We start from the raw sequence: 25953 nt of genomic DNA, 5'->3' as shown, positions 1-25953 counted from the left end.
GTTACCGGCTGGCCCAGCAGGCACGGGACAGACTGATAGACGCCCGCTTCACTGACTAGATGGGCATGGGAATCGGGTAGTATGGCCACAGACCGCACACCTTGGCAACAGCCGACCACCCACACCCCCCACCCATCCACCCACCCAGCACCCTCACCCCCCTCCCCAACCCCACCCACCCCACCCGCATGCACCCCCCCCCCCCCCCATTGCCGATCCACCTGCGGCACAACGGGCCGGGCTCACACAGTTGCGGGTGGACGCGTGTCTATTGCAGGCCATGGAGGATGATGACAACCCGCCCTGCGGTGAGCTCCTGGCTCCACATCGTTGGACTATGTCTGACCCATGGCCACAGTACCACCATCCACCCGGACCATCCCTGCATGCGGCTGTGACACTGCAGCGCACGGTCCCGTCCTCTGCCCGGGGGATGTTGATGGCGGCCCAGGGGGAAGGGGGCAGACTCACCTGGGGCTGAGGTAAGACCACCCCTCACACACACACTTGCGCTCAACGTACATGACACCCCCGCACGCTTTGGACAGAGCACAAAGGCAGCTTCGGTAGGTGTAACATTGACTTTAATAACCAAAGGAGTTCATGCACGTGCCCTAGCCCCTAAAACTCATCTGTGCCCTGCACCCGTGCCAACTTACTCAGTGTCTAATTGTTTGGCCTTACGGACCCTATGACTACGTCTACGTGGTTCCCCAGACGGTACAGCAGAACTGGAGGTGGACTCCTGTGATTCCTGCCCTCTGACACAGGATCCCTTTGGCGGCCGTTTCCTGGGGCGTCCGGGCCTAGATGGGCCAGGCTGCGGCCCGGATGACTGGGATGGCGAGCTGCCAGCCTGTCCTGCCCGTTGCCCACCCGATGCACCTGGGACGGAACAGGGGGAGTCCGAGGTGTCGCGGTGTTCCGGGACCTCCCCTACAAGGCCTGCTGAGACTGGGCCATGGCCTGCTGAGACTGGGCCATGGCCTGCTGAGACTGGGCCATGGCCTGCAGAGACTGGGCCATGGCCTGCTGAGACTGGGCCATGGCCTGCTGAGACTGGGCCATGGCCTGCTGAGACTGGGCCAAGGCCTGCTGAGACTGGGCCATGGCCTGCAGAGACTGGGCCAAGGCCTGCTGAGACTGGGCCATGGCCTGCTGAGACTGGGCTATGGCCTGCTGAGACTGGGCCATGGCCTGCAGAGACTGGGCCAAGGCCTGCTGAGACTGGGCCATGGCCTGCAGAGACTGGGCCAAGGCCTGCTGAGACTGGGCCATGGCCTGCTGAGACTGGGCCATGGCCTGCTGAGACTGGGCCATGGCCTGCTGAGACTGGGCTATGGCGTTGAGCGCCTCTGCCATCTGGCGCTGGCACTGGCTCATGGCCTCCTGTGAGAGGGCAGCCATGTCCTGGGCCACAGACGCCGCCTGCACGGAAAGCCGCAGGCCTCGCAAACCGTTCCCCATGTCTGACACCGTCGCACCCATTGCCTCCACCGCGGACGCCACCCGTGCAGTGTCAGCCTGGGTGGCACGCATGACCGGCACCACTCCCAGCTCCTGGACGCGGGTGGACTCCTCCACCTGCGACCGCAGCCGCCGCAAGCCACCCGTCACCCTCTTCGCTCGTCTCCGGTTCGGTGGTTGCATCGGATCTATGTGTGGGTGTGGTAACTCCAGGAACCCGGGTTCCATCTGGGCGGCAGATTATCATAGATTATCATAGAATTTACAGTGCAGAAGGAGGCCATTCGGCCCATCGAGTCTGTACCGGCTCTTGGAAAGAGCACCCTACCCAAGGTCAACACCTCCACCCTATCCCCATAACCCAGTAACCCCACCCAACACTAAGGGCAATTTTGGACAATGAGGGCAATTTATCATGGCCAATCCACCTAACAAGATGTTCGCTTGGGCTGGGCTGCCCTCCGACCGCCCGGCCCCTCTGCTGCTCCTACCTCCACCTGCTGTACCGGGACGGAGGTGTTGTGCGCACCAGTGAGTGTACCAGACGCCTCATCACTAAAGTGTCCAACCGAGGTGAGTGTTTCTGCGATGGTGGAGGGTGTTGGTGACAGCAGTGGCGTTGTGTCGTGCTCTTCGTCCCACTCTGAGTCCATGGCACTTTGGGGTGGGGGTTCGTCTCCACACATCCACTCTGTGTCACTGTCCGGTGTGGTAGTATGTATTGGGGGTCATGTGGGACTGGAAGCCCTAATGTCATTGGCTGACAGATCCCGGGTCCTGGTTGGCCGTTGACCTCATACTCCGCCCTGAAGGCGGAGTATAAGAAGCCGGTGCCTTCCCCCGCAGGCCAGTTTACTATCGGGCTGCTGGGGAACAGACACGCTTAATAAAGCCTCATCGACTTCACTCTATTCGTCTCACGGAGTCTTTGTGCGCTATAATTTATTAAGCGTGCCTAAAAAGGACTATGGAGCTCAGGATCATTCCGGAATGCCTGAGGATCAGCCCCCACGCAGTGAATGCGGCAGCAGCCTTCAAACACTGGCAGACTTGCTTCGAGGCCTACATCACATCGACCACAGGCCGAGTCTCAGACGAACAAAAACTGCAGGTCCTGCACTCGAGGGTGAGCACGGAGATTTTCACCCTCATTGAAGACACCGACGATTTCCAGACGGCGTTCACAGCACTGAGAAGTCTCTACGTTCGCCCAGTTAACCAAATCTACGCTCGCTACCAGCTCGCGACGAGACGGCAAGGTCCCGGAGAATCGATGGACGAGTTCTACGCCGCGCTACCCGCGCCTACGGCCCCGACCGCGCGTCAGGCCATTGGGCCCCGTACGTACCCGTCGCGGCAACCCCCCCCCCTCCCCCCGGACACCCCACAGGCTTGCGCGGCCCAAACGCCGAGTCGCACCGGGGGCGCCCGCTGTTATTTCTGCGGCCAGGCGAAGCACCCCCGACAGCGCTGTCCGGCCCGCGCAGCCATCTGCAAAAGCTGCGGGAAAAAGGGCCACTATGCGGTGGTGTGCCGGTCCCGCGTGGTCGCCGCCGTCCCGGGAGAACAGGGAGCCCTACAGGCAGTCTATGCCTCCCAACCCCCCCAACACGCCATGTGCGACCCGCAGGCGCCGCCATTTTGGATCCCGACCACCGCGGCCCCGGGAGAACTGGGAGCCCTGCACGCCGCCTACGCTCCCCAACCCCCCTCCCCGCAGTCCATGTACGACCCGCCGCCGGCGCTCCCGATTTGGGTGCCGGCCAACACTCTCCACGGAGAGGAGGGGGTCTTTCGCATCCCGAACGCCACCCTCACCCCCGTCCCGCGCCCCACGCCTGACCCGCCGGCGCCACCTACCTTGACCCCGACCACCGCTGTCCCCGGCGAGGGAGCTGCGCGCGGTGCCAGCGCTCGCGGCCCCACGACTGACCCGCCGGAGCCGCCGACCTGGGCCCTCACCCCCGTCCCGCGCCCCACGACTGACCCGCCGACCTGGGCCCTCACCCCCGTCCCGCGCCCCACGCCTGACCCGCCGACCTGGGCCCTCACCCCCGTCCCTCGCCCCACGCCTGACCCGCCGACCTGGGCCCTCACCCCCGTCCCGCGCCCCACGCCTGACCCGCCGGCTCCGCCGACCTGGGCCCCGAACACCGCTGTCCCCAGCGAGGGAGCTCCGCGCGGTCCTAGCGCCCGCGGCCCGGGCGCTCGCAATGCAGGAACTCCGCGCGGTCCTAGCGCCCGCGGCCCGGGAACTCCGCGCGGTCCTAGCTCCCCCCAGACCCCCCCAGCACTCAATGTGCGACCCGCAGACGCCGCCATTTTGGGTCCCGACCACCACGAGGGGAGGAGGGGTGCCGCCATCTTGGACCGCCCCCGACCTGTACGACGCGTGGGGGCGGCCATTTTGTCCACCCCCGACGCCATCTTGGACGGCAACAACGGACCCCACCCCACTACTACAACCACGGCTCGCTTCGGTTACACTCGATCAGGCTCGGCCCCGGACTCTCCAGACGACGACGACAACGGTCCTAATTAACGGCCACGAGACGCCATGCCTAGTCGACTCCGGGAGCACGGAACGTTTTATACACCCCGACACGGTAAGACGCTGTTCCTTAACTACCTACCCCAGCGCACAAAAGATTTGCCTAGCTGCAGGATCCCACTCCGTACAGATCCAGGGATTCTGCATAGTTACCCTAACGGTACAGGGGAGGGAATTCAAAAACTACAAACTTAACGTCCTTCCCCAACTCTGTGCCCCCACATTACTGGGATTAGATTTCCAATGTAACCTACAGAGCCTTACGTTTAAATTCGGCGGCCCCATACCCCCACTCACTATCTGCGGCCTCGCTACCCTCAAGGTGCAACCCCCGTCCTTGTTTGCAAACCTCACCCCGGATTGCAAACCCGTCACCACTAGGAGCAGACGGTACAGCGCCCAGGACCGGACCTTCATTCGGTCCGAAGTCCAGCAGCTACTAAAGGAGGGCATAATCCAGGCCAGCAATAGTCCCTGGAGAGCGCAGGTGGTAGTAGTGAAGACAGGGGAGAAACAAAGGATGGTCATTGACTATAGCCAGACCATCAACAGGTACACACAACTAGACGCGTACCCTCTCCCCCGCATATCCGACATGGTCAATCGGATTGCCCAATATAAAGTCTTCTCCACCGTGGACCTCAAGTCCGCCTACCATCAGCTCCCCATCTGCCCAAGTGACCGCAAGTACACAGCCTTCGAGGCAGACGGGCGATTATACCATTTCCTACGGGTCCCTTTTGGCGTCACAAACGGGGTCTCGGTCTTCCAACGGGAGATGGACCGAATGGTTGATCAACATGGATTACGGGCCACGTTCCCGTACCTCGACAATGTAACCATCTGCGGCCACGACCAGCAGGACCACGACGCCAACCTCCAAAAATTCCTCCAGACCGCCAAAGCCTTGAACCTCACGTACAACGAGGACAAGTGTGTTTTTAGCACCGACCGGCTAGCCATTCTGGGCTACATAGTGCGCAATGGGATAATAGGCCCCGACCCCGAACGTATGCGCGCACTCATGGAATTTCCCCTCCCCCACTGCCCAAAAGCCCTGAAACGCTGCCTGGGGTTCTTTTCATACTACGCCCAGTGGGTCCCCCAGTACGCAGACAAGGCCCGCCCCCTAATACAGACCACGACTTTCCCGCTGTCGACAGAGGCTTGCCAGGCCTTCAGCCGCATCAAAGTGGACATCGCAAAGGCCACGATGCGCGCCATCGACGAGTCCCTCCCCTTCCAGGTCGAGAGCGACGCCTCCGACGTAGCTCTAGCGGCCACCCTTAACCAAGCGGGCAGACCCGTGGCCTTTTTCTCCCGAACCCTCCACGCCTCAGAAATCCGCCACTCCTCAGTGGAAAAGGAAGCCCAAGCCATAGTGGAGGCTGTGCGACATTGGAGGCATTACCTAGCCGGCAGGAGATTCACTCTCCTCACTGACCAACGGTCGGTAGCCTTCATGTTCGATAATGCACAGCGGGGCAAGATTAAAAATGACAAGATCTTAAGGTGGAGGATCGAGCTCTCCACCTTTAACTATGAGATCTTGTACCGGCCCGGAAAGCTGAACGAGCCGTCCGATGCCCTATCCCGCGGCACATGTGCCAACGCACAAATTAACCGCCTCCAAACCCTCCACGAGGACCTCTGCCACCCGGGGGGTCACTCGGTTTTACCACTTCATCAAGTCCCGCAATCTCCCATACTCTTTAGAGGAGGTCCGTACAGTCACAAGGGACTGCCACATCTGCGCGGAATGCAAGCCGCATTTTTTCAGGCCAGATGGAGCACACCTGATTAAGGCTTCCCGCCCCTTTGAACGCCTCAGTCTCGATTTCAAAGGGCCCCTCCCCTCCACCGACCGCAACGCATATTTCCTTAATGTAGTGGACGAATACTCCCGCTTCCCTTTTGCCATTCCCTGCTCCGACATGACCGCGGCCACAGTCATTAAAGCCCTGAACAGCATCTTCACGCTGTTCGGTTACCCCGCATACGTCCACAGCGACAGGGGGTCCTCTTTCATGAGTGACGAGCTGCGCCAGTTCCTGCTCAGCAAGGGCATAGCCTCAAGCAGGACGACCAGCTACAACCCCCGGGGGAACGGGCAAGTAGAAAGGGAGAACGGCACGGTCTGGAAGGCCGTCCTACTGGCCCTATGGTCCAGGGATCTCCCAGTTTCACGGTGGCAGGAGGTCCTCCCGGACGCTCTCCATTCCATCCGGTCGTTATTATGTACGAGCACTAATCAAACGCCTCACGAGCGTCTCCTTGTCTTCCCTAGGAGGTCCTCCTCTGGAACGTCGCTGCCAACCTGGCTGGCGGCCCCAGGACCCATCCTGCTCCGAAAGCATGTGCGGGCACATAAGGCGGACCCGTTGGTCGAAAGGGTTCACCTCCTCCACGCAAACCCCCAGTACGCCTACGTGGAGTACCCCGATGGCTGACAGGACACGGTCTCCCTGCGGGATCTGGCGCCCGCCGGCACCACGCACACCCCCCCGACACCATCAACCCAACCGCCCCCCTTCCTGCCACCGCCGCACCCCGCGACCGCCCCCTTCTCAGGAGGATCGGTCCCCCTCCCCTTTGCACCGACAGCTGAAACTGTGCGGCTCCCGGAGGCGACAACGCTGGTACAAGCACCACCACCACCGCCGGGGCCGAGGCGATCGACACGGACGACCAGACCGCCCGACCGACTCGTGGCGTCGATGTAAAACAAAGATGGCCTGTTCAATGAACATTTTGTTTTTCCTATACCCTCTGTAAATGGTTGTAACAGGACGATACTGTCCAATACTGTACTACCATGTAACTGTTCTATCCTCCCAGGACCAGCCCTGTAAACCCTTACCACCATACGAAGCATCACCCCGCCTGGTTCATTTTTGACAAGGGGTGAATGTGGTAGTATGTATTGGGGGTCATGTGGGACTGGAAGCCCTAATGTCATTGGCTGACAGATCCCGGGTCCTGGTTGGCCGTTGACCTCAGCCCTGAAGGCGAAGTATAAGAAGCCGGTGCCTTCCCCCGCAGGCCAGTTTACTATCGGGCTACTGGGGAACAGACACGCTTAATAAAGCCTCATCGACTTCACTCTTTTCGTCTCATGGAGTCTTTGTGCGCTACATCCGGTATTTCGTCTTCCTGGGTAGTGCTGTCCCGGGTAGGGGTGTCCCGGGTAGTGGTGTCCTGAGTAGTGGTGTCCTGGCTCGGCTGTGACGGGGGCCTGTGGCTGCCCCTCTCGTCGCTGGGTGGCACACGCCTGCGTCGTCACACCCGCACGAGACGGGGGCGTCGTCTCCCTGTTCCTCCAGGTCTCTCCGTCTCCCGTGGTCTCCAAGGGGCATCCTGCGGGCGTCGCATGCCGGAGGGTCCGGGTCTCTCCGTCTCCCGTGGCCTCCGAGGGGCATCCTGCGGGCGTCGCATGCCGGAGGGTCCGGGTCTCTCCGTCTCCCGTGGTGTGCGAGGGGCATCCTGCGGGCGTCGCATGCCGGAGGGTCCGGGTCTCTCCGTCTCCCGTGGTGTGCGAGGGACATCCTGCGGGTGTCGCATGCCGGAGGGTCCGGGTCTCTCCGTCTCCCGTGGTCTCCGAGGGGCATCCTGCGGGCATCGCATGCTGGAGGGTGCGGGTCTCTCCGTCTCCCGTGGTCTCCGAGGGGCATCCTGCGGGCGTCGCATGCTGGAGGGTGCGGGTCTCTCCATCTCCCGTGGTCTCCGAGGGGCATCCTGCGGGCGGTCGGCATCTGCGGGGATGGGTGCCTGGACGTTTGGTCCTGCGATACACAATGAAGCATGCATGGTTAGACATCAGGCAGTGATCAGGTGATATGGGGGAGGGGGATATAGGGGAGGGGGGATATGGGGACGGGCTGTCGGTGGCTCACTCGCTAGTACGCCCCCGACCTCTGCATCAGCAACCTCCCGGTCCTCAGGTCCGCCAGCCAGTTCCAGGGCCCTTTCCTCGTGTACGGTCAGTGGCCTCTCATCAGCGGGCCCTCCTCCAGTCCTCACATGCTCCCTATTGTTGTGTGCACGCTTCTCCTGTGGGGGGCGGTGGCAGGGGTAAAAGGCAACAGTGTTAGGCAGGTATATGAATGCACGCCATCGGTTGCGCGTGCATTGCAGAGGTTAAGGTTAGGGCTGGATTCACTTGCGGAAATGGGGATATGGGGGAGGAGGGATATGGGGGATATGGGGGAGGGGGGATATGGGGGATATGGGGGAGGGGGGATATGGGGGAGGGGGATATGGGGGATATGCGGGAGGGGGTATATGGGGAGGGGGGATATGGGGGATATGGGGGAGGGGGATATAGGGGATATGGGGAGGGGGGATATGGGGATATATGGGGGAGGGGGGATATGGGGGAGGGGGGATATGGGGAAGGGGGGATATGGGGGAGGGGGGATATGGGGGATATGGGGAGGGGAGGATATGGGGGATATGGGGAGGCTCACCCTGCCTGCTCTGACGAGGTCGTTCACCTTCTTGTGGCACTGGGTGCCTGTCCGTGGTGTCAGGGCCACAGCGGTGACGGCCTCTGCCACTTCCCTCCACAGACGCCGGCTGTGGCGTGGGGAAACTCTGCGGCCGTGCCCGGGATACAGGGCGTCCCTCCTCTGCTCCACCGCGTCCAGGAGCGCCTCCACATCGCGTGACTCGAACCTCGGGGCTGAGCGGCGGCCAGCCATCCCGTCCGGTGTTCCGGTCGGGTGTTCCGGTCGGGTGTTCCGGTCGGGTGTTCCGGTCGGGTGGGGGGGAGCTGCGCGGCCTTATGAGCCGTCACGCCGTGCAGCGCGTATGACGCTGCACGGCGTGAACCACTGCGCAAGCGCGGATCCCGTTACGTCGCTGCTAGCCCATTTCGGGCCGGAGACTTCGCGACGATTTCTGCGGCGTGACGCAGGTCGGATTTGCGCTGTTTTTTGCGCTGATCGGCGGACTTTGCGCCGATAACGGAGAATTTCACCCCAGATGTGCGCATTGCCCTCTCCTGCCTTGGACCTGATTGGAGTGAGTTTGTCAGGACCAAGCAGGCTCCCCTTCCGCATTAAAAGGTAAGCGAAGGTGCCGTTTGTCATACATCCATAGATACATCGAAGATAGGAGCAGGAGGAGGCCATTCGGCCCTTCGAGCCTGCTCCACCATTCATCACCATCATGGCTGATCATCCAACTCAATAGCCTAATCCTGCTTTCTCCCCATAGCCTTTGGTCCCATTCTCCCCAAGTGCTATATCCAGCCACCTCGTGAACATATTCAATGTTTTAGCATCAACTACTTCCTGTGGTAATGAATTCCACAGGCTCACCACTCTCTGGGTGAAGAAATGTCTCCTTATCTCTGTCCATGGATGCTTTAGAGAGGGTGCAGAGGAGGTTCACCAGGATGTTGCCTGGTATGGAGGGTGCTAGCTATGAAGAAAGGTTGAGTAGATTAGGATTGTCTTCGTTGGAAAGACGGAGGTTGAGGGGGGATCTGATTGAGGTCTACAAAATCCTGAGAGGTATGGAGAGAACATAGAGCATAGAACATAGAAAATACAGCACAGAACAGGCCCTTCGGCCCACGATGTTGTGCCGAACCTTTGTCCTAGATTAATCAGAGATTATCATTGAATTTACAGTGCAGAAGGAGGCCATTCGGCCCCCTGAGTCTGCACCGGCTCTTGGAAAGAGCACCCTACCCAAACTCAACACCTCCACCCAACACCAAGGGCAATTTGGACATTAAGGGCAATTTATCATTAGCCAATTCACCCAACCCGCACATCTTTGGACTGTGGGAGGAAACCTGAGCACCCGGAGGAAACCCACGCAGACACGGGGAGGACATGCAGACTCCGCACAGACAGTGACCCAAGCCGGAATCGAACCTGGGACCCTGGAGCTGTGAAGCAATTGTGCTATCCACAATGCTACCGTGCTGCCCTTAAAAACATATAAATCATTTTACCGTAATCCATGTACCTATCCAATAGCTGCTTGAAGGTCCCTAATGTTTCCGACTCAACTACTTCCACAGGCAGTGCATTCCATGCCCCCACTACTCTCTGGGTAAAGAACCTACCTCTGATATCCCTCCTATATCTTCCACCTTTCACCTTAAATTTATGTCCCCTTGTAATGGTGTGTTCCACCCGGGGAAAAAGTCTCTGACTGTCTTCTCGATCTATTCCCCTGATCATCTTATAAACCTCTATCAAGTTGCCCCTCGTCCTTCTCCGTTCTAATGAGAAAAGGCCTAGCACCCTCAACCTTTCCTCGTAAGACCTACTCTCCATTCCAGGCAACATCCTGGTAAATCTTCTTTGCACCTTTTCCAGAGCTTCCACATCCTTCCTAAAATGAGGCGACCAGAACTGTACACAGTACTCCAAATGTGGCCTTACCAAAGTTTTGTACAGCTGCATCATCACCTCACGGCTCTTAAATTCAATCCCTCTGTTAATGAACGCGAGCACACCATAGGCCTTCTTCACAGCTCTATCCACTTGAGTGGCAACTTTCAAAGATGTATGAACATAGACCCCAAGATCTCTCTGCTCCTCCACATTGCCAAGAACTCTACCGTTAACCCCGTATTCCGCATTCATATTTGTCCTTCCAAAATGGACAACCTCACACTTTTCAGGGTTAAACTCCATCTGCCACTTCTCAGCCCAGCTCTGCATCCTATCTATGTCTCTTTGCAGCCGACAACAGCCTTCCTTACTATCCACAACTCCACCAATCTTCGTATCGTCTGCAAATTTACTGACCCACCCTTCAACTCCCTCATCCAAGTCATTAATGAAAATCACAAACAGCAGAGGACCCAGAACTGATCCCTGAGGTACGCCATTGGTAACTGGGATCCAGGCTGAATATTTGCCATCCACCACCACTCTCTGACTTCTATCGGTTAGCCAGTTCGTTATCCAACTGGCCAAATTTTGTAAGGGCCACGAAGAATCCAGCACGAGTTTTAAGGATACAAAATAATAACGTTTATTTACTATAACAATATATACATAACAGTAGCAGTAACTTCCCTTGCTACCTTCTCCTTCCTCCTGGTTCCTGGACTGGCCAGCTTATTTATACTAGGAGTTTCTCCGCCCCCCTCATTGGGGAAGCTCATACTCCCATAGGATTGTGGGATAGTCATTAGTCCCCAGCCAGTGATAAGCAGGCAGGTTCTCACATCCCTCCCCCTCAAAGTCCAAGGAATCCACCGAAGACCCTGGCAAAGGAAGGCGTCGAACTCGTTTGGCCGCAGGCCGGACGCCATTTGCACGCGGCGCTGGATCAGGCGGCGTGTAACGAGACGGAGACCGGCGCTTCCGTGATGAACGGCGCGGTTGTACATCCACGGCCCGGGGACCCGAGGATTCCCCCTCTGATGCATCCTGTGTCTCCATCTCGGAGTCAGAGTCTGCTGCCTCCGTCATGTCAGCGTCTCTATCTCCATTCGGCCCCGTAACGACCTGCGCAGGCTTTGAGTGAGGCACCAGTGGAAGATTGTGAGGACTACCTTCCCTTGTCTCTGGTCTTTGCGGCTGGAGAAATGAGCTCCGGGGGCGGGGAATCTTTTGAGGGGATGATCTTCTGGACCGGACGTGGTCTACATGTTTTCGCTGGACCTGGGCTTGCACTTGGTAAGATATCGGGCCCGTTTGACGAAAGATTACACCAGGAACCCATTGGGCACCACCAGCAAAATTCCGCATGAATACTGGGTAACCGTGCGCAAACTGCCGAATCGGACGATGCCGAGACAATCCCTGTCCCTGCCGTTCTTGTGTGCGGCGTACTTTTGCGCCAATGTCCGGGAAGACCATACTAAGGCGGGTGCAAAGTCTCCGCATGGGGGGTGGTCCTGTACGTAAACAAAAAGCGAGCCAGTCTCGTGTCCATTGATCCGGAAGACTGCTTCTTTAGGCCTCTTTTGAATGTCTGCACTGCGCGCTCTGCCAACCCATTTGAAGCCGGGTGGTAAGGGGCAGTGCGGATATGGCGTATGCCGTTCTTCTTTGTAAACCTAGCAAACTCCTCACTGGTGAATGGAGTGCCGTTATCCGTGACCAGCACCTCGGGGAGGCCATGCGTACTAAACAATAAACGCATCTTTTCAATTGTTGCGCAGGACGTTGTCCCCTGCATCTTATGCACCTCCAGCCATTTAGACTGGGCGTCGATTAATAGAAGTAACATGGATCCCTGAAAAGGGCCTGCGAAATCTGCATGCAAGCGCGCCCAAGGCCGCCCTGGCCATTCCCAGTGATGTAGGGGCGCGGCCGGCGGAAGCTTCTGATGCTCCTGGCAAATGGAGCAGTTTTGGGCCTCCTTCTCAATGTCAGTGTCGAGGCCTGGCCACCAGACATAACTCCGGGCCATCATTTTCATTTTGGTCACACCTGGATGCCCATTGTGCAAGTCTGTTAGTATCAGCTCCTGTCCTTTTTCCGGGACAATCACACGCGTCCCCCACAAGAGGATGCCGTCTTCCACGCTGAACTCTGACAGCTTGGAGGAAAATGCCCGCAACTCGCCTGGGAGCTGTCTATGCTGCCCACCATACAGGACTATGTGTCGAACCTTTGACAGGACTGGCTCCGTCTGGGTCCACTCACGGATCTGTGATGCCATGACAAGCAAGGTGTCCATAAAATATAGGGTTGCAACCACCTCACCGGTCGTGGGGGTCGACATGGGGCCGGTCGATAAAGGCAATCGGCTCAGTGCGTCGGCATTTGCTATCTGCGTACCTGGTTTGTGCTCCAGAGAATAATCGTATGCAGCGAGCAACAAAGCCCAGCGCTGGATCCGTGCGGAAGCAATGGGCGGTATTGGCTTATCCTCTCTGAAAAGTCCCAGCAGAGGCTTATGATCAGTCACGATAGTGAAATGGCGGCCGTACATGTACTGGTGGAAGCGTTTCACCGCAAAAACCACTGCCAGGCCCTCCTTCTCGATCTGCGCGTACTTTTTCTCCGCTGCAGTCAATGTGCGGGAGGCGAAAGCTATCGGTCGCTTGGCCCCGTTCTCCATCTTGTGGGACAGGACGGCCCCAATACCATACAGGGATGCATCACAGGTGACGAGCAAAGGCTTTCCTGGATCATAGTGGGTTAGTAACCCAGACGACGACAATTGTTGCTTTACCCGCCGGAAAGCGGTTTCTTGCGGCTGACCCCAAACCCAGGTGTGATTTTTCTTTAGCAGCAGGTGCAAGGGGGCCAGCGTAGTTGCCAGATTGGGGAGGAACTTCCCGTAATAGTTTACGAGACCGAGAAAAGAATGAAAATGCGAAGTGTCAGTCGGGGCGGGGGCCTGTTGAATTGCACGCACCTTCTCTGCGACGGGGTGCAGACCCTCGCGGTCCACCCGATAACCTAGGTAGACTACTTCTTTTGCCTGAAATACGCACTTTGTGCGACGTAAACGGACTCCAGCCTCTGAAAGGCGTCTAAGGACAGCCTCCAGATTTTCCAAATGTTCTTGCTCCGACATCCCTGTAATCAAAAAGTCATCTAGGTAGACAGCCACACGTGGTAAACCTCTCAAAATGCCCTCCATAACACGTTGAAAAATTGCGCAGGCAGAGGATACTCCAAAGGGCAACCGTGTATATTCGTACAGGCCCCGGTGTGTATTAATTGTTACATATGGTCGGGAGGCAGGGTCCAGCTCCAACTGCAGGTAGGCGTGACTCATATCTAATTTTGTGAACGAGAGTCCACCTGCAAGTTTCGCGTAGAGATCCTCTATGCGAGGTATTGGATATCAGTCGAGTCGGGAAACTGTATTCACTGTAAGTTTATAGTCGCCACACAAGCAAACTGTGGCATCTGGCTTCATTGCAGGTACAATTGGTGCTGCCCAGTCAGCAAAACGGACGGGCCTGATAATACCCAAACTCTCCAAACGAGTGAGCTCCCCTTCTACCTTCTCGAGCAAAGCGTAAGGCACTGGGCGCGCCCGGAAATAGCGCGGCGTGGCTCCTGGTTCAACTTGGATACGGGCTACGGCCCCTTTTATTTTCCCCAAACCAGGCTGGAATACCTCTGGGTATCGTCCTCGCACCTCAGTCAACCCTTCAGAAACTGTTTGGAGGATGTGCTGCCACAGTAACCGCAAATGGCGCAACCAGTCCCGACCCAACAGGCTGGGCCCATGGCCACGCACCACGATAAGTGGGAAACGCCCCTCCTGGCGTCCATAGACAACAGGGGTCATTGTAGTTCCTGCAATGGCCAGTGGTTCCCCCGTGTAGGTGGCCAACCTGGCTTGTGAGTCAGTTAATGTAAGGGTCTGTATACCCTGCTTGATGCGGTCGAATGTCCTCTGGGCGATCACGGAGACTGCTGCGCCAGTATCCAACTCCATCTCCAGCGGGTGGCCATTGACCCGTACTGTCACCTTAATGGGGGCCACACGGGGAGCTGCCACACAATGCAGCTGCAGGCAGTCGTCCTCCGTCTCCACGTCCTCAGGAGTGGTCACCGCAGGTTCATCCACATGGAAGGTACGGCCTCTGGGCTGGTCCCAGTTACGGCCCTGGGCTGGTCCCAGTTTTGGTCGGAACGACGGCGCCTCTGGCATCCCCAGGTCCGCCGTCCGCGACGGGGTCGGCGCCTACAAGTCTGACACGGACATGGCTCCTCATCCATTGGCTCTGGAGAAGGCTCCCTTCAGGGAGGAATGTCCGATGGCCACTGGCGTCGGTCCGGACGTTGCCTCGCCCAAGGACCACCTGGCGCTCGTTTTCGGTGATATTGTTTGCCCGGAAATACTAACGCATCCGTTGTGTGTACTGGTTCCAGCTTTCCAGCGCAGCATCAAAAACATCCAAACGTCCGTACAGAGGCATGGTATAATAGAAAACAACTTCCAACCTGTATCCAACAATAATCCAGGGAGGTGGCTTCAGCAGTGTAGACAGCTATTCACTTTTACCCTCGTCGCCAGTTTTGTAAGGGCCCCGAAGAATCCAGCACGAGTTTTAAGGATACAAAGTAATAACGTTTATTTACTATAACAATATATACATAACAGTAGCAGTAACTTCCCTTGCTACCTTATCCTTCCTGCTGGTTCCTGAACTGGCCAGCTTATTTATACTAGGAGTTTCTCCGCCCCCCTCATTGGGGAAGTTCATACTCCCATAGGATTGTGGGATAGTCATTAGTCCCCAGCCAATCGTAAGTAGGCAGGTTATAACACCAAATTTCCCACTATCCCATGCCTCCTTACTTTCTGCAGAAGCCTACCATGGGGAACCTTATCAAATGCCTTACTAAAATCCATGTACACTACATCCACTGCTTTACCTTCATCTACATGCTTGGTCACCTCCTCAAAGAAATCAATAAGATTTGTAAGGCAAGACCTACCCCTCACAAATCCGTGCTGACTATCCCTAATCAAGCAGTGTCTTTCCAGATGCTCAGAAATCCTATCCTTCAGTACCCTTTCCATTACTTTGCCTACCACCGAAGTAAGACTAATTGGCCTGTAATTCCCAGGATTATCCCTATTCCCTTTTTTGAACAGGGGCACGACATTCGCCGCTCTCCAATCCCCTGGTACCACCCCTGTTGACAGTGAGGACGAAAAGATCATTGCCAACGGCTCTGCAATTTCATCTCTTGCTTCCCATAGAATCCTTGGATCCTCTTTGTAGTATATATAAATGATTTGGAGGAAAATGTAACTGGTCTGATTAGTAAGTTTGCAGACGACACAAAGGTTGGTGGAATTGCGGATAGCGATGAGGACTGTCTGAGGATACAGCAGGATTTAGATTGTCTGGAGACTTGGGCGGAGAGATGGCAGATGGAGTTTAACCTGGACAAATGTGAGGTAATGCATTTTGGAAGGGCTAATGCAGGTAGGGAATATACAGTGAATGGTAGAACCCTCAAGAGTATTGAAAGTCAAAGAGATCTAGGAGTACAGGTCCACAGATCACTGAAAGGGGCTACACAGGTGGAGAAGGTAGTCAAGAAGGCATACGGCATGCTTGCCTTCATTGGCCGGGGCATTGAGTATAAGAATTGGCAAGTCATGTTGCAGCTGTATAGAACCTTAGTTAGGCCACACTTGGAGTATAGTGTTCAATTCTGGTCGCCACACTACCAGAAGGATGTGGAGGCTTTAGAGAGGGTGCAGAAGAGATTTACCAGAATGTTGCCTGGTATGGAGGGCATAAGCTATGAGGAGCGATTGAATAAACTCGGTTTGTTCTCACTGGAACGAAGGAGGTTGAGGGGCGACCTGATAGAGGTATACAAAATTATGAGGGGCATAGACAGAGTGGATAGTCAGAGGCTTTTCCCCAGGGTAGAGGGGTCAATTACTAGGGGGCATAGGTTTAAGGTGAGAGGGGCAAAGTTTAGAGTAGATGTACGAGGCAAGTTTTTTACGCAGAGGGTAGTGGGTGCCTGGAACTCACTACCGGAGGAGGTAGTGGAGGCAGGGACGATAGGGACATTTAAGGGGCATCTTGACAAATATATGAATAGGATGGGAATAGAAGGATACGGACCCAGGAAGTGTAGAAGATTGTAGTTTAGTCGGGCAGTATGGTCGGCACGGGCTTGGAGGGCCGAAGGGCCTGTTCCTGTGCTGTACATTTCTTTGTTCTTTGTTCTTTGTATATCCCGTCAGGCCCGGGGGACTTGTCTATCCTCAAGTATTATCAAAATGCCCAACACATCTTCCTTCCTAACAAGTATTTCCTCGAGCTTACCAGTCTGTTTCACACTGTCCTCTCCAACAATATCGCCCCTCTCATTTGTAAATACAGAAGAAAAGTACTCGTTCAAGACCTCTCCTATCTCTTCAGACTCAATACACAATCTCCCGCTACTGTCCTTGATCGGACCTACCCTCGCTCTAGTCATTCTCATATTTCTCACATATGTGTAAAAGGCCTTGGGGTTTTCCTTGATCCTACCCGCCAAAGATTGTTCATGCCCTCTCTTAGCTCTCCTAATCCCTTTCTTCAGTTCCCTCCTGGCTATCTTGTATCCCTCCAATGCCCTGTCTGAACCTTGTTTCCTCAGCCTTACATAAGTCTCCTTTTTCCTCTTAACAAGACAATCAACCTCTCTTGTCAACCATGGTTTCCTCACTCGACCATCTCTTCCCTGCCTGACAGGGACATACATATCAAGGACACGTAGTACCTGTTCCTTGAACAAGTTCCACATTTCACTTGTGTCCTTCCCTGACAGCCTATGTTCCCAACTTATGCACTTCAATTCTTGTCTGACAACATCGTATTTACCCTTCCCCCAATTGTAAACCTTGCCCTGTTGCACGCATCTATCCCTCTCCATTACTAAAGTGAAAGTCACAGAATTGTGGTCACTATCTCCAAAATGCTCCCCCACTAACAAATCTATCACTTGCCCTGGTTCATTACCAAGTACCAAATCCAATATTGCCCCTCCTCTGGTCGGACAATCTACATACTGTGTTAGAAAAGCTTCCTGGACACACTGCACAAACACCACCCCATCCAAACTATTTGATCTAAAGAGTTTCCACTCAATATTTGGGAAGTTAAAGTCGCCCATGACTACTACCCTGTGACTTCTGTACCTTTCCAAAATCTGTTTCCCAATCTGTTCCTCCACATCTCTGCTACTATTGGGGGGCCTATAGAAAACTCCTAACAAGGTGACTGCTCCTTTCCTATTTCTGACTTCAACCCATACTACCTCAATAGGGTGATACTCCTCGAACTGCCTTTCTGCAGCTGTTAAACTATCTCTAATTAATAATGCCACCCCCCCCCCACCTCTTTTACCACCCTCCCTCATCTTATTGAAACATCTATAACCAGGGACCTCCAACAACCATTTCTGCCCCTCTTCTATCCAAGTTTCCATGATGGCCACCACATCGTAGTCCCAAGTACCGATCCATGCCTTAAGTTCACCCACCTTATTCCTGATGCTTCTTGCGTTGAAGTATACACACTTCAACCCATCTCCGTGCCTGCAAGTACTCTCCTTTGTCAGTGTTCCCTTCCCCACTGCCTCATTACACGCTTTGGCGTCCTGAATATCGGCTACCTTAGTTGCTGGACTACAAATCCGGTTCCCATTCCCCTGCCAAATTAGTTTAAACCCTCCCGAAGAGTACTAGAAAACCTCCCTCCCAGAATATTGGTACCCCTCTGGTTCAGATGCAACCCATCCTGCTTGTACAGGTCCCACCTTCCCCAGAATGTGCTCCAATTATCCAAATACCTGAAGCCCTCCCTCCTACACCATTCCCGCAGCCACGTGTTCAACTGCACTCTCTCCCTATTCCTAGCCTCGCTATCACGTGGCACCGGCAACAAACCAGAGATGACAACTCTGTCTGTCCTGGCTTTTAACTTCCAGCCTAACTCCCTAAACTTGTTTATTACCTCCACACCCCTTTTCCTACCTATGTCGTTGGTACCAATGTGCACCACGACTTCTGGCTGCTCGCCCTCCCCCTTAAGGATCCTGAAGACACGATCCGAGACATCCCTGGCCCTGGCACCCGGGAGGCAACATACCTTCCGGGAGTCTCGCTCGCGACCACAGAATCTCCTATCTATTCCCCTAACCATTGAATCTCCTACAACTATTGCTTTTCTATTCTCCCCCTTCCCTTCTGAGCCCCAGAGCCAGACTCAGTGCCAGAGACCTGGCCGCTAGGGCCTTCCCCCGGTAGGTCATCCCCCCCAACAGCATCCAAAACGGTATACTTGTTTTGAAGGGGAATGGCCACGAGGGATCCCTGCACTGTCTGCCTGTTTGTTTTTTTCCCCCTGACGGTAACCCAGCTATTCTTGTCCTGCACCTTGGGTGTGGTTACCTCCCTGTAACTCTTCTCAATCACCCCCTCTGCCTCCCGGATGATCCGAAGTTCATCCACCTTCAGCTCCAGTTCCCTAACACGGTCTTTGAGGAGCTGAAGTTGGGTGCACTTCCCGCAGGTATAGTCAGCGGGGACACCGGTGGTATCCCTCACCACCCACATCCTACAGGAGGAGCATGCAACTGGCCTAGCCTCCATCCCCTCTTACCTGACAGAATATAGCTGCTGTGTGGACTAACTAGATCTCTGCCCTCCGACTCTGCTCCCAGTCAGCTACACTTTCTGTAAACTCCTGGCTCTCTTCTCACTCTTTGCGGAAGGAGCACCTTACTCCCTCCTCACCTAACTCCCTCGGTCACCAAACTCTCACTATTGCACTCAAAAAGCACCAAATTCAGCACTCCCTCGGTCACCAAACTCTTACTATAGCACTCAAAATGCACCAAATTCAGCACTCCCTCGGTCACCAAACTCTCACTATAGCACTCAAAATGCACCAAATTCAGCACTAAGTGCAAACAAAGTCTGCACTGTAGGGGATCACTTTTATACTGTGAATCTAGCCTCTGAAAACTGGTCTAATCTAATTAACTAATTAACAAGCTTCAGCTGCAAGTGCCTACAAGTAGAAGCCTGTTTAAAGCTGATTGAAAATTCACCTTCTTCTAAACCAAACAGCAACTTTTAAGTTAATTAACTAAATAAAAGAAAGACTAAACTTTAGATAAAAATGAAGCCTTATACTCCCTCGGTCACCAAACTCTCACTATCGCACTCAAAAAGCACCAAATTCAGCACTCCCTTGGTCACCAAACTCTCACTATCGCACTCAAATGCACCAAATTCAGCACTCAGTGCAAAACCTAAGAGAGGGTGGATAGCAACAAGCTTTTTCCAAGAGTGGGGGTGTCAATTAGAAGGGGTCACGATTTCAAGGTGAGAGGGGGAAAGTTTAAGGGAGATGTGCATGGAAAGTTTTTTACGCAGAGGGTGGTGGGTGCCTGGAACGCTTTGCCAGCGGAGGTGGTAGAGGCGGGCACGAGAGCGTCATTTAAGATGCATCTAGACAGATATATGAACGGGCGGGGAACAGAGGGAAGTAGATCCTTGGAAAATAGAAGACAGGTTTAGATAAAGGATCTGGATCGGCGCAGGCTGGGAGGGCCGAAGGGCCTGTTCCTGTGCTGTAACTTTCTTTGTTCTTTGGAAATGTTTTACCCTGAATCCTCAGGCTGTAACCCCTGGTTCTGAGACTGCCCCCCGATACTGCCCCCGACACTGCCCCCCGACACTGCCCCCCGATACTGCCCCCTGACACTGCCCCCGACACTGCCCCCCGACACTGCCCCCCGACACTGCCCCCGACACTGCCCCCCGACACTGCCCCCCGACACTGCCCCCTGACACTGCCCCCCGACACTGCCCCCGACACTGCCCCCCGACACTGCCCCCCGACACTGCCCCCCGACACTGCCCCCCGACACTGCCCCCCGACACTGCCCCCGACACTGCCCCCCGACACTGCCCCCGACACTGCCCCCCGACACTGCCCCCGACACTGCCCCCCGACACTGCCCCCGACACTGCCCCCCGACACTGCCCCCCGACACTGCCCCCCGACACTGCCCCCGACACTGCCCCCGACACTGCCCCCCGACACTGCCCCCCGACACTGCCCCCTGACACTGCCCCCCGACACTGCCCCCGACACTGCCCCCCGACACTGCCCCCCGACACTGCCCCCGACCCCGACACTGCCCCCGACACTGCCCCCTGACACTGCCCCCGACACTGCCCCCGACACTGCCCCCCGAAACTGCCCCCGACACTGCCCCCCAACCCCGACACTGCCCCCCGACACGGCCCCCCGACACTGCCCGCCGACACTGCCCCCCGACACTGCCCCCGACACTGCACCCGACACTGCCCCCTGACACTGCCCCCCGACACTGCCCCCCGACACTGCCCCCCGACACTGCCCCGACTCTGCCCCCGACACTGCCCCCGACACTGCCCCCCGACACTGCCCCTCGACACTGCCCCGACACTGCCCCTGACACTGCCCCCCGACACTGCTCCCGGACACTGCCCCCGACACTGCCCCCGACACTGCCCCCCGTCACTGCCCCCGACACTGCCCACCGACACTGCCCCCGACACTGCCCCCCGACACTGCCCCTGACACTGCCCCCGACACTGCCCCCCGACACTACCCCCCGACACTGCCCCCGACACTGCCCCCCGACCCCGACACTGCCCCCGACACTGCCCCCCGACACTGCCCCCCGACACTGCTCCCCGACACAGCCACCGACACTGCCCCCGACACTGCCCCCGACACTGCCCCCCGACACTGCCATCGACACTGCCCCCGACACTGCCCCCCGACACTGCCCCCCGTCACTGCCCCCGACACTGCCGCCGGACACTGCCCCCCGACACTGCCCCCCGACACTGCCCCCGACACTGCCCCCGACACTGCCCCCCGACACTGCCCCCCGACACTGCCCCCCGACACTGCCCCCCGACACTGCCCCGACACTGCCCCCGACACTGCCCCCGACACTGCCCCCCGACACTGCCCCTCGACACTGCCCCGACACTGCCCCTGACACTGCCCCCCGACACTGCTCCCGGACACTGCCCCCGACACTGCCCCCGACACTGCCCCCCGTCACTGCCCCCGACACTGCCCACCGACCCCGACACTGCCCCCCGACACGGCCCCCTGACACTGCCCCCCGACACTGCCCCCCGACACTGCCCCCCGACACTGCCCCCCGACACTGCCCCCCGACACTGCCCCCCGACACTGCCCCCTGACACTGCCCCCCGACACTGCCCCCTGACACTGCCCCTTGACACTGCCCCCCGACACTGCCCCCCGAAACTGCCCCCCGACACTGCCCCCGACACTGCCCCCCGACACTGCCCCCGACACTGCCCCCGACACTGCCCCCCGACACTGCCCCCCGACACTGCCCCCGACACTGCCCCCCGACACTGCTCCTCTATACCCACCCTCTCAGGGGTGAGCTGGCAAGGTGGATTCAGAACTGGCTAGGCCATAGAAGGCAGAGGGTAGCAATGGAGGGATGCTTTTCTAATTGGAGGGCTGTGACCAGTGGTGTTCCACAGGGATCAGTGCTGGGACCTTTGCTGTTTGTAGTATATATAAATGATTTGGAGGAAAATGTAACTGGTCTGATTAGTAAGTTTGCAGACGACACAAAGGTTGGTGGAATTGCGGATAGCGATGAGGACTGTCTGAGGATACAGCAGGATTTAGATTGTCTGGAGACTTGGGCGGAGAGATGGCAGATGGAGTTTAATCCGGACAAATGTGAGGTAATGCATTTTGGAAGGGCTAATGCAGGTAGGGAATATACAGTGAATGGTAGAACCCTCAAGAGTATTGAAAGTCAAAGAGATCTAGGAGTACAGGTCCACAGGTCATTGAAAGGGGCAACACAGGTGGAGAAGGTAGTCAAGAAGGCATACGGCATGCTTGCCTTCATTGGCCGGGGCATTGAGTATAAGAATTGGCAAGTCATGTTGCAGCTGTATAGAACCTTAGTTAGGCCACACTTGGAGTATAGTGTTCAATTCTGGTCGCCACACTACCAGAAGGATGTGGAGGCTTTAGAGAGGGTGCAGAAGAGATTTACCAGAATGTTGCCTGGTATGGAGGGCATAAGCTATGAGGAGCGATTGAATAAACTCGGTTTGTTCTCTCTGGAACGAAGGAGGTTGAGGGGCGACCTGATAGAGGTCTACAAAATTATGAGGGGCATAGACAGAGTGGATAGTCAGAGGCTTTTCCCCAGGGTAGAGGGGTCAATTACTAGGGGGCATAGGTTTAAGGTGAGAGGGGCAAGGTTTAGAGTAGATGTACGAGGCAAGTTTTTTACGCAGAGGGTAGTGGGTGCCTGGAACTCGCTACCGGAGGAGGTAGTGGAAGCAGGGACGATAGGGACATTTAAGGGGCATCTTGACAAATATATGAATAGGATGGGAATAGAAGGATACGGACCCAGGAAGTGTAGAAGATTGTAGTTTAGTCGGGCAGTATGGTCGGCGCGGGCTTGGAGGGCCGAAGGGCCTGTTCCTGTGCTGTACATTTCTTTGTTCTTTTGTTTGTTTGTTCTCTCTACCCAGCCTCTCTACCCACCCTCTCTACCCACCCTCTCTACCCACCCTCTCTACCCACCCTCTATACCCACCCTCTCTTCCCACCCTCTCTACCCACCCTCTCTACCCACCCTCTCTACCCACCCTCTATACCCACCCTCTATACCCACCCTCTCTACCCACCCTCTCTACCCACCCTCTCTACCCACCCTCTATACCCACCCTCTCTTCCCGCCCTCCCTACCCACCCTCTCTACCCACCCTCTCTACCCACCCTCTCTACCCACCCTCTATACCCACCCTCTATACCCACCCTCTATACCCACCCTCTATACCCACCCTCTTTCCCCATCCTACATTTGTCAATGTACTTTATCGATTGTTTGTTTTGTGTGCTGTGTACGTACTGTGTACATTGCTTTGGCCGCAGAAAATACCTTTCACTGTCCCTCGGTAGACGTGACAATAAATCACTCACACAATCGATCGATGTGTCCTGAGCGTCCCCAGATTCAACCCTGGCTCAGAACCTAGTCTCAGAAACAGAGAATCCCGCCCATGAATTCTGTGAATTATTGACATTTATTCTAACTCCCTTTCACATGACCACAATATTATTTCAGTAAAGGTCACTGAAGAAGCCATTAAACGTGTACTTTGCGACTTTGACACCAATGCTAATATGTGGTCAAATCAATCAGCTTTGGCTGTTGATTCTGTCACAGGTAATTTATTACAGTGTGCATTGTACTCATTCTAACCTCCTTGTTCAAATGTTACTGATGTCATCAAATGTTGTCAATAGTTTGTTCATGAAAAGTTTTGATCTCAGTGAAATATCGGGGGCGGGACTTTCCGTCAGCCGACAGCGAAATCGGGAAAGGAGATTGGGCAGACAATCTGTCCTGATGCTGAAACTGTGCCCGCGCCGGGTTCGCGCCTCGACAGCGGCGCCAATGTGTCCCACTCCACACGTACACTAGACACCATTGGCCTATCATCAGGGGGTCTGACCCAGTATTCTCCGGGGCCGCCGCTTCAGCAAGGGGGGAGTTCCTGACAGGTTCGTGCCCTGGCCCCTATCGCTGATACAAAAGGTGAAGTCACAGGGGATCAGGTGAGCTGGCAAGATGGAGACACAACGGGCTCGGTCATAGAAGACAGAGGGTAGCAGTGGAAGGGTGCGTTTCGAAGTGGAGGGCTGTGACTCGTGGCGTTGCTCAAGGATCAGTGCTGGGACTTTTGCTGTTAGTAATATATATAAATTATTTGGAAGGAAATCTAACTTGTTTGATTCGTAATTTTGGGGACGACACTGTGGAGAATGTATTGCTGTAACAATTCACCAGGTGCATATCTGTATCACGCTGTTGCCCATGTGGGCTCCACCTATGGACCATTATAAGGTATTACCTATGATGTAACATGTTGGGGCCTGTGCCTCCGCCCCTGGCTCCTCCCCTTGAGAGGAGGAACAAAGAGCAGGCGCCCTGTAGGCGGCTCTCACTAACAGACCAGTCGCAGGCAGGCACTGTTCTAGTTGATTAAAGCCACAGTTTACTTCTACTCCTGGTTTCGTGTGAATTGATGGTCGCATCAATTTAATCACCGACAACGCCACTCTGGAATCGGCCCTCAAACCTGACCGACTGGCACTCGACCCGCAGGCCGCGGAGGCACAAGGGATTTTTTCGCTCCGCTGTTTCGAGGCCGACCTCGCCGCCTCCTCCCCGCCTTCCGTCACCGACGAACAGAAGCTGAGCCTCCTCCTCGCACGGGTGAGCCATCGAATCTCTGGCCAACTCGAGGAGGCCTCCTCCTACGCAGACGCCCTCGTGATGCTCGAACGCCTCTACGTACGGCCCGTGAACGAGGTATACGCGCGGCATCTCCTCGCTACTCGCCGCCAGTGTCCCGGGGAATCACTGGAAGAATACCTACGCGACCTCAAAGTCCTTGCACGAAGCTGAAATTACCAGGCCGTTACGGCCACTCAACATATGGACCTCGCCGTCCGGGATGCCTCTGTGGCTGGAGTCAGGCCTACTCGAGAAAGGTGCCCTCGATCTGGAAGAGACGGTAAAATTAGCCTCCTCTCTAGAAGTAGCGTTCCAAAGCCTCAACGCGTTCCCGTCCGATCACGCGACCTCCTCGTGGACCCCCGACCAAAGAATACCCCAAGCCTGTGCCGCGCGGCCGCCCGCCCACCATGGGGGGCTACCCTGTTATTTCTGCGGCCAGTTCCAACACCCCCGGCAGCGCTGCCCGGCCCGCAACGCCAACTGCAGCGACTGCGGGAGAAAAGGACATTTCGCTAACATTTGCCTGGCCAGGCCCAAAAACTCTAAATCGCAGGCCCGACCCTCAGACTCACAGGCCCACAGATCCCGCAGTGTGGCAGCGTGTCTGCCGGCTCCGCCCCCCCCGGACGCGCCATCGGCCTCGTGTTGTCCGTGGGGGCAGCCATCTTCCACTCCACCCACTGCGGGCGACCCACGTGGGCCGCTATCTTGGCCATCCTCGCCTACACGGCCGGCCACGTGCGATTCACGGGGGCCGCTATCTTGGCCGCCATCTTCCTCACCGCCCGACACGTGCGACCAACGGGGGCCGCCATCTTGGAACCGCCCCAGCACCTCCGAACACGCCGGATACCCGCAACACAGCGCGGTCACTCTGGACCAGTCGCGACCCAAACACCTCCGGGTTCCATGATGGCCGTCCGGGTAAACGGACACGAGACACCCTGCCTCTTCGACTCCAGGAGCACGGAGAGCTTCATTCATCCGGACATGGTAAGATGCTGCTCGCTCCCGATCTTCCCGGCGCATCAAACCATCTCCCTCGCCTCCGGGTCGCACTCGGTGCAGGTCCGGGGGTGCACTACCGCAACCCTCGCAATACAGGGCGCGGAGTTCGCTCATTTTAAACTATATGTGCTCCCC

The 25953-nt window shown here is 56.4% G+C and overlaps 1 protein-coding gene across 1 annotated transcript in view; it reads right to left on the bottom strand.

Annotated features, from left to right (window-relative positions):
- The window catches only part of LOC140424659 (fucolectin-like), a 58055-nt gene extending 34524 nt beyond the window's left edge, over positions 1 to 23531 (bottom strand). Inside the window, exon 1 of the mRNA XM_072507904.1 lies at positions 23446 to 23531. The gene's annotated coding sequence lies outside the window, so the exon portion shown is untranslated. The remainder of the gene's footprint in view (positions 1 to 23445) is intronic.
- Positions 23532 to 25953: the final 2422 nt, after the last annotated feature.

This window comes from Scyliorhinus torazame, chromosome 6, assembly GCF_047496885.1.
Source record: "Scyliorhinus torazame isolate Kashiwa2021f chromosome 6, sScyTor2.1, whole genome shotgun sequence".
Taxonomy (NCBI): domain Eukaryota; kingdom Metazoa; phylum Chordata; class Chondrichthyes; order Carcharhiniformes; family Scyliorhinidae; genus Scyliorhinus; species Scyliorhinus torazame.
Note: the sequence above shows the minus strand (reverse complement) of the source record. Positions and strands in the feature narration are given on the sequence as shown.